General features: G+C 35.2%; 1 non-coding gene across 1 annotated transcript; it reads right to left on the bottom strand.

Annotated features, from left to right (window-relative positions):
* Nucleotides 1-10260: 10260 nt before the first annotated feature.
* On the bottom strand, nucleotides 10261-10364 carry LOC130978325 (small nucleolar RNA R71). The gene has a single exon (XR_009085975.1). It is a non-coding gene; the product is annotated as a small nucleolar RNA R71 (small nucleolar RNA).
* Between the last annotated feature and the right edge of the window lie 2037 nt (nucleotides 10365-12401).

Here is a 12401-nt window from a genome sequence, read left to right as displayed (position 1 = left end):
TATGTATACTCTATTGATTCTACAATGTACACTCTATTAAAGCTGCAATGGCTGCAACGGCAGCAGCTATGCCTGCCACGGATACTGCAGCATGCAACTGAGAATTATGAGTCCTAATTTCCTGCTTTTTCCTCTCCTTTTGATCCTTCAGCCATCTTCCCATTGTCCTTCCTTTCAATAAACGGTAACATCAATGTTGATTAAATCACCATCCTGCAAACATAAATAAACAAATAAATGTATCAAAATATTCTTCACATAGGATGCATGATCTCATTTAAAAGGAAAAGAATGGTCTTGCAGACGGACCTCAAGCACACGGGAATGCAGTATTCCATGGCAAATGCATTCATTCATGGATGTGCAGACACTCTTTGGAAAACCACCATAGCCAAGAGGGGATGGGTATGCACCATTATCAACTATCATTTTGTGAACAGCTTGGTCAATGTCATCAGTTGTTATGCCTGGCTGTCAACAGAAGTTAAAACTAACATAAAATTGATTTTGTTTCCCTCTTAATAAAACATATCAATCCGTGTATTTATATAAGCAAAAGGGACATATAGGGATCAGGGAGTTGCACTGTTCATCAATATCACTAGAGTAATAATAAATTGGCTATTTAGTTCCATAATGAGCAGTCAAGATTTTATCTAGGAGACATACTAGGAGTGATTGATCGGCAAAAAAAGCATAAGCAACTCACCCTGACTAAGGTGCCAGCATATTGAAGAACCTGTGCAGCAAGCCTTCCAGAAGCTCTCATGCATTCTATCCCTTTCTCATCATGCACTTCAGGGCCAGTCACAAGTCCTGCTGGAGTTTTAGACTTTACATATGGGAGGCCTAGGAATATCCTTTGGAACTTCTCGACGAGAAGAAACATTTCCCGGCCTCAGACGTTTGCGTTTGCCTAGCAATTCATCTACGTTTCTGCGTAGCCATCATCTATGAGCTTAACAATAGGTATGAATCAAGATTTTTAATATTAAATTGTCAACAGATTACCACTGATTCCCAAATGCTATTGTCTAAGGACTATTGTTCCTAAAGTATAGCTAGATGACTAATATTACATGGTCATGGTAGTAGTAACAAAAGAACATTGACAAATATTGGAAATAATAATTTGGTGTAAAAAGGGAACTTTGAGTAGTGTACCTTCTATTGAATAAGAGATTGGTGAGTTTCTAAACTATATGATCCTAATTTTTTCTAAACTATACTCTAAAGAACAATGAAACAGAGAATTGTACCCAAAAATAAATAAATATATAAATCAAGAACCTCAATATCAGTTTAAACTGCATACTTGTTCATAATCTCTTGCTCTCTAAACTCCGTCAAAGGAATCAGAGCTGCAAATATAACCAAACGAAATTAGATCAGATCAATAACACAGGATTAGCACACTTGTAGGAGTATAGCACAATCCTATTGTAGCAACATGAGAGAAAATTGAAATAAATACTATGTTGCTTAAAATGGAGACAAATTCAGATATAAAACTTATCATTCGCCTAGATTCTTGGAGAAATTCAGTTCAATAGTTTTACAAGATAAGATCGAGCAGAAACCAGCTAAATTTTTTGCTGGGACTATAGGAACCTGAGGTAGCGATCGATCAAGAATAAGTAAAAGCTTGTAAGAAACACACAGAAAGAAGAAAATCCTACATGTAGTACATAAAAGACTACAAAAACTATGTATAGTTGATGAGTGTAGAAAAAAATTTCATAAAACTTTTGCCTTATCAAAGGTGAGTTAGTGGCCCACATGGCTAATCCTGGTATCAAAGCTACTTCTCCAGCCACATTTGAGACGCCAACTTTATTCCACATGAGCATCTACAATGAAAGATCTTGCAATGTTAGCCTATATAGTTTATGATTGAAAAAGGACTTTGCATTAAACAAGGACTTTGCATTGAACAAGTTGCTTATTGAATTTACCTTTTAGATTTGATTAGTGTTGTCCCAAAAGATAATGTAGCAAAGTCCATGGGCTGTAAAGAGGACCATTGCGGTGGTCCTAGCTAGATGTGGTACTTGATAATTCCCTCTAAAGTTAGGCCAATGAACTGCAAAAGCGAAGACACTCTTAATACTAGAAAGAACAGAAACATCATGCAAATATTTCCAACAAGGCCTGAGGCCATTGCTAAATCTTCCAGCTTGACCTCCCACCTATGCAATTAAAAAGCAAGAGCCACTATATATGTTCCAACTTAGAAGAAGAGAAATGTAACAAACAATATTTGATGAAGAGTGGGAAGTTTTTTTCTTACACTTGGCCTCATTAGTCAGCAGTAGGGCCACTTGTAGAAACCAGTCATGTAAGTAGGAATACAAGGACTAAATCAAATATAAAAGAAACATGAAAATAAGAGCGAGTTTTGTTAGAGAAATGATTTCAAGGAACCATTCACAAGCAACAGCAATATCAATATCAATAAAATCTTGTTTCACCAGTAATGCTGTGAGCTTATAGAGCCCAAAGGAAACAGGGCAGCTGACTTCCATGTGCTAATAATATTGAAACTTAAATCCAAGAATCTGTGAAGCATGAGATTGCAAAAAAAATAAATAAATAAAACCAGAGTATTAAAACTTGTCTAATCAATATCAGATATTGAAATAAGAAAAACTTAGAACAATAACCTTGGGGAATATAGGAATTAGCTCTAGAAACACACTGTTATCAGGTTAAAGTTCAAAACACTCAAGAACCTAATCAACAAATATCAATAGCAAGGTAAAACATAAAATGAGAACATAAATAAGCAAGTAAGTTAACTATAAAACGAGAAAGAAAGAAAAAAATCAATGTTAAAAGGAACATGTAATGAAGAGAAGAATGAAAATACAACAAAATTCTAAAACTCTAAAAGCCAAAGCCTAAATGAAGAGAAGAATGCCTTCCTCCACACACAACAAAAAAAATCACACGATTACAAATTTTTTAACTATATGGACTTATTTGAAAATTAGTTATTATCCAAACCAAATATTATTCTATCGTATATATGCAGGAGGATTTAAGTAGAGACAAGCTTGCCTTGGTTAGCTTTATCATCAGTAACAAAATTTGACTTTCTTCTGATGGCTTTATCACCAATAGAAAAATTGCAGGTGATTCATTAGTAAGACATATGGAATAGAAGAATTGCAGCTAACAGAGCTCGATAGGGTGTATGGATGTACCAGATCGGGTGGTCCACCACAGGACCGTGCTCATCATCAACGAAGAAATCATCACGCGTATTATTCTGTGTTCGAAGATTCAACGGTGGCGATAAGAATCTTCTCCTCCTTCTGAAGATTCTCGTGGAGATTGCACAACAAATAACAATGAAGAAAGTAGCTCCGATAACGGAGAGAGCAAGGACCAAGTAGGGCGAGAGTGCGTGGCTTTTTCCATGGTCTGATGTATCGTCTAATGGGAGAGGAGGAATCGGTGGCGGTGGCGGTGGTTGGGAATAATAGTAGTATTGGGGGTTGGTGATGCAGATTTTGAGGCAATCATCATAGTTTGAAGAACAATTCTGCTCCACGTGGCAGAGGGACTCGCAGATTTTTGGCATGAGTTTTCTGCGATGGTGAAACACCATTTCTGAGAGAAATTGTGGTTAGTTAGGATTTTAGGGTGTGAAAGAAGAGAAAGAGAGAAAGAAGGAAGAAAAAGAAGAGATCTCGATAGAGTGGGGATGAAGGTAGGTTTAAATTAAAATTTTTCGACGAAAAATTTTAAATTGCAGACGAAATTTTCTGTCTGTAATAATTTAATAAGACGCAGTATTTTTGTCTATTTAATTACAGACGAATTTTTTGTTTGTAACCATTTTCCACGAAAAAAATTAAATTTACCGATAAAATTATTAACGGATTCTGTTTTCCGTCTGTAATTTATGCTAATTCATTTTTTTATTTTCCAACAAAAAAATTTCTCTAAAATTTCGTCTGTATTTTCGTGGGATAAAATTCATCAGAAATATCCGTTTATAATAACTAATTTTCTAGTAGTAAAAGTATCCTTCTAAATTTGTTGAATTTTTTGTTTAGTATTGAGTACATACTCACTAAATTAAAAGTGTTATAGTAAATAATAGTTAATTATTAGTTTTTTCTAATCTTATTTTTTAATGGTAGATTTATATAAATATAATTAATTATTTTAGGATAATAATTTACCTCATGTTTAATACTGTATAAAAATAAATTGTTTACTTAATAAAAAAATTAAATAACTAAAATTATATATTTAATAAAAATTTAATTTTGTATTCTAAAATATTAAAAATATAATTTAAAAATAGACCAACTAAACATATTTTTATTATTTTCAATGTTAAGAAATGAATCTTTCTTAGACTAAGATTCTTAGACTAGTTTGAGATCTAATCTAAGTCGGTCTTAGTTTTGAAAAGGCTTAAGAAAATAATATATAGAGTTTTAGGTTTGATCCAATCTGAGTTAAGACTTAGACTAAGAAAACTTGTATAAAGAATATCTAAGGGTTTTAAATTTGCATTTGATTTAATCTGAGTCTCGTGGTCTTAAGAACGCTTGAGGAAAGAATATATTAAGTTCTTACTTTGGTTTATGATCTAACATGACTCAAATCTCAATTTGGCAAGATATGAAAAAATAATATCCTTGCGTATTGTCACTCATATTGTAAAATTCTCATGTTATCTTGAGGATTAGACATAGACATTTTAGCCAAATCAATATACTTTTTGGTATTCATCTTTTAAATCTTATCTCTTATTTATCTTTAAGTTTTTATCTTGCATTTTATTCTAAATTTTATTTCAAAATCAAGGTATTTTCATGAACTCGATTGAGACCTCAGAAGTTTTCTAAAGTCCATCTGAATTATGTTAATACCTCAAATGTTATTCTATAAAAACCAATAACTTCACAAATAGTTTTAAAGAATCCTTATAAAAGGGCTTTTTATTTAAATAAAATAAAAAAGGGATTGATATTATCAAATTGCCCTAAATCAAATTTTACCACATGAATCCTCTAAACCTATTAATATATAAATCATCCCAAGGCTTTGTATTTTTGATAATATGTAAAACACTACATCCTAGGATGATTTATGCATCAAACTCCTTCACGAAATGCAGATAAATTATCCCAAGACATTGAACTTTTCAAGTTGAATGTAACTCGTCCTAGGATAGACTAGATTACACGTTTTTCAACCTAAACCATTAAGAGTAGCACGATTTACATACAAAAAGGTAACTCACAATACCCTAGCATAATTAATGCGCAAAAAGTATACTCACAATACCCTAGCATGATTAACGTGCAAAAACCTAAGGCACAATAGCCTAGCACGATTCACGTGCATAAAGCTAAGGCACAATAGCCTAGTACGAGTTATGTATCTATTGAAACCCTCAATAGCTTCCCACGAGTAATGTGTGCCAAGGAGAGCCCCCATTGACAGAGAGCAAGCTCTTCGAAAGAAGGAGAGTTAGGGAAGAAGACGGTCTACAGTGGAGAAGGAAGAAGAATCCTCTAAGTTAATGGTGGAGCATTGCCAAATGGGCACTGGTGCAGGCACATAAGGTTCTGGAGGGCAGTGACGGTAGCTGCTAAACATGGTGGTTGAAGCTTCAGTGGGCGGCGGAGGGGAAAAGTGCACAGCGGGGCTAAGCAGCACAGGGAATAAGCAGTTTGGTGAAAGATGGTTAGGAACGAAGGAGACATGTATCGATTGAATGGTATTGCGCACGTTGCCGGATTTATCGACGAAGAGGTCAGTTGTCAAACTTGTTTACAATCTATATAATTGATGCTAGTAAACATTGCGTTATCTTAATGTAATGTATATAGTTTGTAAATTAGATATTTGTTAACATTTTAGGGTTAAAATGCTTAGGAATATTATGGTTGTTGTGGGCTTTAGGTGTGGATTTCACTTTTAATATATATTTTTGTTGTTATTATGCGTTGTTGAGTTGCGACTGTATATTCTTGTTTTATCATCCAACTCGATGTGTAAGGAGCATTCATAGGCAACAAAATATGATAATGCATGATCGTATAATTTCGTATCTAGATAGTGCCAGATTACTACATGTTGCAAGGCTAAATGATTATTGGTTTAAGCTTGATGAGCCACTAATTACTACATTTGTGGAGCAATGGCGTCCCGAGAACCATACGTTTCACATGCCATTGGGAAGTGCATGGTAACTTTACAGGATGTGGCATATGATGAACGGATAATTTATACGCTTTTTGGCATTATTTTTTAGGTAATTTTTAGTAGGATCTAGCTACTTTTAGGGATGTTTTCATTAGTTTTTATGCTAAATTCACATTTCTGGACTTTACTATGAGTTTGTGTGTTTTTCTGTGATTTCAGGTATTTTCTGGCTGAAATTGAGGGACCTGAGCAAAACTCTGATAAGAAGGCTGACAAAGGACTGCTGATGCTGTTGGATTCTGACCTCCCTGCCCTCGAAATGGATTTTTTGGAGCTATAGAACTTCAAATGGTGCGCTCTCAACGGCGTTGAAAAGTAGACATCCAGAGATTTCCAGCAATATATAATAGTTTATACTTTATTCGAGATTAGATGACGTAAACTGGTGTTCAACGCCAGTTCCATGCTGCATTCTGGAGTCAAACGCCAGAAACACGTCACGAACCAGAGTTGAATGCCAAAAACACATTACAACTTGGCGTTCAACTCCAAAAGAAGCCTCTACACGTGTAAAGCTCAAGCTCAGCCCAAGAACACACCAAGTGAGCCCCGGAAGTGGATTTCTGCATCAATTACTTACTTCTGTAAACCCTAGTAGCTAGTCTAGTATAAATAGAACTTTTACAATTGTACAAGGGGTCATTCTCCCTATTTTTGAATTCATATCACATTTTGGAGGCTGGCCATTCGGCCATGCCTGGACCATCACTTATGTATTTTCAACGGTGGAGTTTCTACACACCATAGATTAAGGGTGTGGAGCTCTGCTGTACCTCGAGTTTTAATGCAATTACTACTATTTTCTATTCAATTCAGTTTATTCCTGTTCTAAGATATTCGTTGCACTTCACCATGACGAATGTGATGATCCGTGACACTCATCATCATTCTCACCTATGAACGCGTGACTGACAACCACTTCCGTTCTACCTTAGACCGAACGCATATCTCTTAGATTCCTTAATCAGAATCTTCGGGGTATAAGCTAGAATTGATGGCGGCATTCATGAGAATCTGGAAAGTCTAAACCTTGTCTGTGGTATTCCGAGTAGGATTCAGGGATTGAATGACTGTGACGAGCTTCAAACTCGCGATTGTTGGGCGTGATGACAAACGCAAAAGAATCAATGGATTCTATTCCAGCATGATCGAGAACCGACAGATGATTAGCCGTGCTGTGACAAAGCATTTGGACCTTTTTCACTAAGAGGATGGGATGTAGCCATTGACAACGGTGATGCCCTACATACAGCTTGCCATGGAAAGGAGTAAAAAGGATTGGATGAAGGTAGTAGGAAAGCAGAGATTCAGAAGGAGCACAGCATCTTCATACGCCTATCTGAAATTTCCATCAATGATTTACATAAGTATTTCTATCTTTATTTTCTGTTTATTTATTATTATTATTATTCGAAAACTCCATAACCATATATTATCCGCCTAACTGAGAATTTCAAGATGACCATAGCTTGCTTCATACCAACAATCTCCGTGGGATCGACCCTTACTCACGTAAGGTTTATTACTTGGACGACCCAGTGCACTTGCTGGTTAGTTGTGCAAGGTTGTGAAGAAAGTGCTGAGTTATAAATGCGCATACCAAGTTGAATGCCATTATTAGAGATCACAATTTCGTCCACCAAGTTTTTGGCGCCGTTGCCGGGGATTGTTCGAGTTTGGACAACTGACGGTTCATCTTGTTGCTCAGATTAGGTAATTCTCTTTTTGTTTTATTTTCATAAAATTTTCAAAATTCTTTCAAAAAAATTTTACTTCTGTTTTCGAAAAAAATTATTCTAAATTTTTAAGAATGAATTCTAGTGTTTCATGAAGCATGTTGTAGCCTGGTTGGCTGTAAAGCCATATTCAAATTCTTTTGGACTGAGGCTTCAACTAATCACCACAATGCATGTAATGCCCTGCTGAAGTTTGGCTGGCTATTAAGCCATGTCTAATTTCTGGACCGGAGCTTTAGACTAACATTGAAAGATTCCTGGAATTCTTATTAAAAATTTTGAATTTCTTATTTTATTTTTCCTATATGTTTTCGAAAAAAATATACAAAAATAAAAAAATTATAAAATCATAAAAATCAAAAAATATTTTGTGTTTCTTATTTGAGTCTTATGTCATGTTTTAAGTTTGGTGTCAATTGCATATTCATCTTGTTCTTGCATTTTTCGAAAATTCATGCATTCATAGTGTTCTTCATGATCTTCAAGTTGTTCTTAGTAAGTCTTCTTGTTTGATCTTTAAATTTTCTTGTTTTGTGTTGTATGATGTTTTTATGTGCATTTTTGCATTCATAGTGTCTAAACATGAAAGATTTCTAAGTTTGGTGTCTTACATATTTTCTTTGCATCAAAATTTTTTTCAAAAATATGTTCTTGATGTTCATCATGATCTTCAAAGTATTCTTGGTGTTCATCTTGACATTCATAGTGTTCTTGCATGCATCATTGGTTTTGATCCAAAAATTTTTATGTTTTGGGTCATTTTTATGTTTTTCCCTCTCATCATTAAAAATTCAAAAATAATATATATATATATATATATATATATATATATATATATCTTTTCCTTATTTCTCTCAAAATTTCAAAAATTTGAGTTGACTTAGTCAAAATTTTTTAAAATTAGTTAGTTCTTATAAGTCAAGTCAAATTTTCAATTTTAAAAATCTTATCTTTTCAAAATATTTTTTCAAAAATCAAATCTCTTTTACTTTTATCTTATGATTTTTGAAAATTTAAAACTATTTTTCAAAATCTTTTTCTTATTTTATTTCAAATTTTCAAAACTTAACTAACAAGTAATGTGATTGATTCAAAAATTTTGAAGTTTGCTACTTTATTGTTAAGAAAGGTTCAATCTTTAAATTCTAGAATCATATCTTTTAGTTTCTTGTTAGTCAAGTAATTAATTTTAATTTTAAAAATTAAATCTTTTTAACCATATCTTTTTAATCATATCTTTTTATCATATCTTTTTAAATCATATCTCTTTCAAAAATTTGATTTCAAAATATCCCTTCTAACGTCTTATCTTCTTATCTTTTTAAAATTGATTTTCAAATCTTTTTCAACTAACTAATTGACTTTTTGTTTGTTTCTTATCTTTTTCAAAACCACCTAACTACTTTTTCCTCTCTAATTTTTGAAAATTTCTCCTTCCTTTTTAAAATTCTTTTTTTAATTAATTAATTGTTTTAAATTTTAATTTTAATTTTATTTCCCTGTAATTTTCGAAAATCACTAACTCTTTTTCAAAATTTATTTTCGAAATTCTCCCCCTCTCATCTTCTTCTATTTATTTATTTATTTACTAACACTTCTCTTCATCTCACGAATCTGAACCTATCTTCACCCTTGTGTTTGGATTCTAAACTCTTCTCCTTCTTCTATTCCTTTCTTCTTCTACTAATATAAAGGAATCTCTATACTGTGACATAGAGGATTCCTCTTCCTTTTCTGTTCTCTTCTTTCTCATATGAGCAGGAACAAGGAAAAAGGTATTCTTGTTGAAGCTGATCTTAAACCTGAAAGGACTCTGAAGAGGAAACTAAGAGAAGCTAAATTACAACAATCCAGAGACAACCTTACTGAAATTTTCGAACAAGAAAAGGATATGGCAGCCGAACCCAACAACAATAATGCAAGGAGGATGCTTGGTGATTATACTACACCTACTTCCAAGTTTGATGGAAGAAGCATCTCAATTCCTGCCATTGGAGCAAACAATTTTGAGCTAAAACCTCAACTAGTTGCTCTAATGCAACAAAACTGCAAGTTTCATGGACTTCCATCAGAAGATCCCTACCAGTTTTTAACTGAGTTCTTGCAGATCTGTGAGACTGTTAAGACTAATGGAGTAGATCCTAAAGTCTACAGGCTCATGCTTTTTCCTTTTGCTGTAAGAGACAGAGCTAGAACATGGTTGGACTTACAACCTAAGGATAGCCTGAACTCTTGGGATAAGCTGGTCACGGCCTTCTTGGTTAAATTCTTTCCTCTTCAAAAGCTGAGCAAGCTTAGAGTGGATGTTCAGACCTTCAAGCAAAAAGATGGTGAATCCCTCTATGAAGCTTGGGAAAGATACAAGCAGATGACCAAAAAGTGTCCTTCTGACATGTTTTTAGAGTGGACTGTCTGAGTTCTCTAAGATGTCACTGGATCATTCTGCAGGTGGATCCATTCACCTAAAGAAAACGCCTACAGAAGCTCAAGAACTCATTAACATGGTTGCAAATAACCAATTCATGTATACTTTTGAGAGGAATTCCATGAGTAATGGGACGCCTCAAAGGAAGGGAGTTCTTGAAATTGATGCTCTGAATGCCATATTGGCTCAGAACAAAATGTTGACTCAGCAAGTCAACATGATTTCTCAAAGTCTGAATGGATGGCAAAATGCATCCAACAATACTAAAGAGGTCTCTCCTGAAGAAGATTCTTATGATCCTGAAAACCTTGTAATGGCAGAGGTAAATTACATTAGGGAAGCCTTTGGCAACACCTATAACCCCTCATAGAGAAATCATCCAAATTTCTCATGGAAGGATCAACAAAAGCCTCAACAAGGCTTTAATAATGGTGGAAGAAACAGGTTTAGCAATAGCAAGCCTTTTCCATCATCTTCTCAGCAACAGACAGAGAATTCTGAGCAGAGCACCTCTAACTTATCAAATATAGTCTCTGATATGTCTAAAGCCACTCTAAGCTTCATGAGTGAAACAAGGTCCTCCATCAGAAATTTGGAGGCACAAGTGGGCCAGCTGAGTAAGAAAGTCACTGAAACTCTTCCTAGTACTCTCCTAAGCAATACTGAAGAGAATCCAAAAAGAGAGTGCAAGGCCATTGACATAATCAACATGGCCGAACCTAGAGAGGAAGGAGAGGACGTGAATCCCAATGAGGAAGACCTCAGGGGATGTCTCTCAAGCAAGAAGGAGTTCCTTATTGAGGACTTAAAGGAATCTGAAGGTCATATAAAGACCATAGAGATCCCATTAAACCTCCTTCTACCATTCATGAGCTCTGAAAACTATTCTTCCTCTGAAGAGGATGAAGATGCAACTGGAGAGCAAGTTGCTCAATATCTAGGAGCTATCATGAAGCTGAATGCCAAGTTGTTTGGTAATGAGACTTGGGAAGGTGAACCTTCCTTGCTCATTGGTGAACTAGATACATGGGTTCAGCAAACTTTACCTCAAAAGAAACAAGATCCTGGTAAATTCTTAATACCCTGTACCATAGGCACCATGACCTTTGAAAAGGCTCTGTGTGACCTAGGGTCAGGCATAAATCTTATGCCACTCTCTGTAATGGAGAAGCTGGGGATCATTGAGGTACAGCCTGCCATATTCTCATTGTAAATGGCAGATAAGTCAGTAAGACAAGCTTATGGATTGGTAGAGGACGTGTTGGTAAAGGTTGAAGGCCTTTACATCCCTGCTGATTTCATAATCTTAGACACTAGGAAGGAGGAGGATAAATGCATCATCCTTGGAAGACCTTTCCTAGTCACAGCAGGAGCTGTGATAGATGTTAACAGAGGAAAATTAGTCCTTCAATTGAATGGGGACTACCTTGTGTTTAAGGCCCAAGGGTGTTATTCTTTAACAATGGAGAGGAGGCATGAAAAGCTTCTCTCAGTGCAGAGTCAAACAGAGCCCCCACAATTAAACTCTAAGTTTGGTATTGGGAGGCCACAGCTGAACTCTAAGTTTGGTGTTGAATCTCCACATTCAAACTCTAAGTTTGGTGTTGGGAGTCTACAACATTGACCTGATCACCTTTGAGTCTCCATGAGAGCCCACTGTCAAGCTAGTGATATTAAAGGAGCGCTCATTGGGAGGCAACCCAATTTTTATTTATCTTATTTTTATTTTTCTTTTATTGTTCTTTTATGTTTTATTAGGTTCATGATCATGTGGAGTCACAAAATAAATATTAAAATTAAAAACAGGATCAAAAACAGTAGAAGAAAAAGCACACCCTGGAGGAAGGGCTTACTGGCGTTTAAACGCCAGTAAGGAGCATCTGGCTGGCGTTCAACACTAGAACAGAACTGGCGTTGAACACCATAACCAAGCAACATCCTGGCGTTTAAACGCCAGGAAAACACCCTGAGGAGAGCTGGCGCTGAACGCTAGAAACAAGCATGGA

Source organism: Arachis stenosperma, chromosome 4, assembly GCF_014773155.1.
Source record: "Arachis stenosperma cultivar V10309 chromosome 4, arast.V10309.gnm1.PFL2, whole genome shotgun sequence".
Taxonomy (NCBI): domain Eukaryota; kingdom Viridiplantae; phylum Streptophyta; class Magnoliopsida; order Fabales; family Fabaceae; genus Arachis; species Arachis stenosperma.
This window is presented reverse-complemented; position numbering and strand designations above follow the sequence as displayed.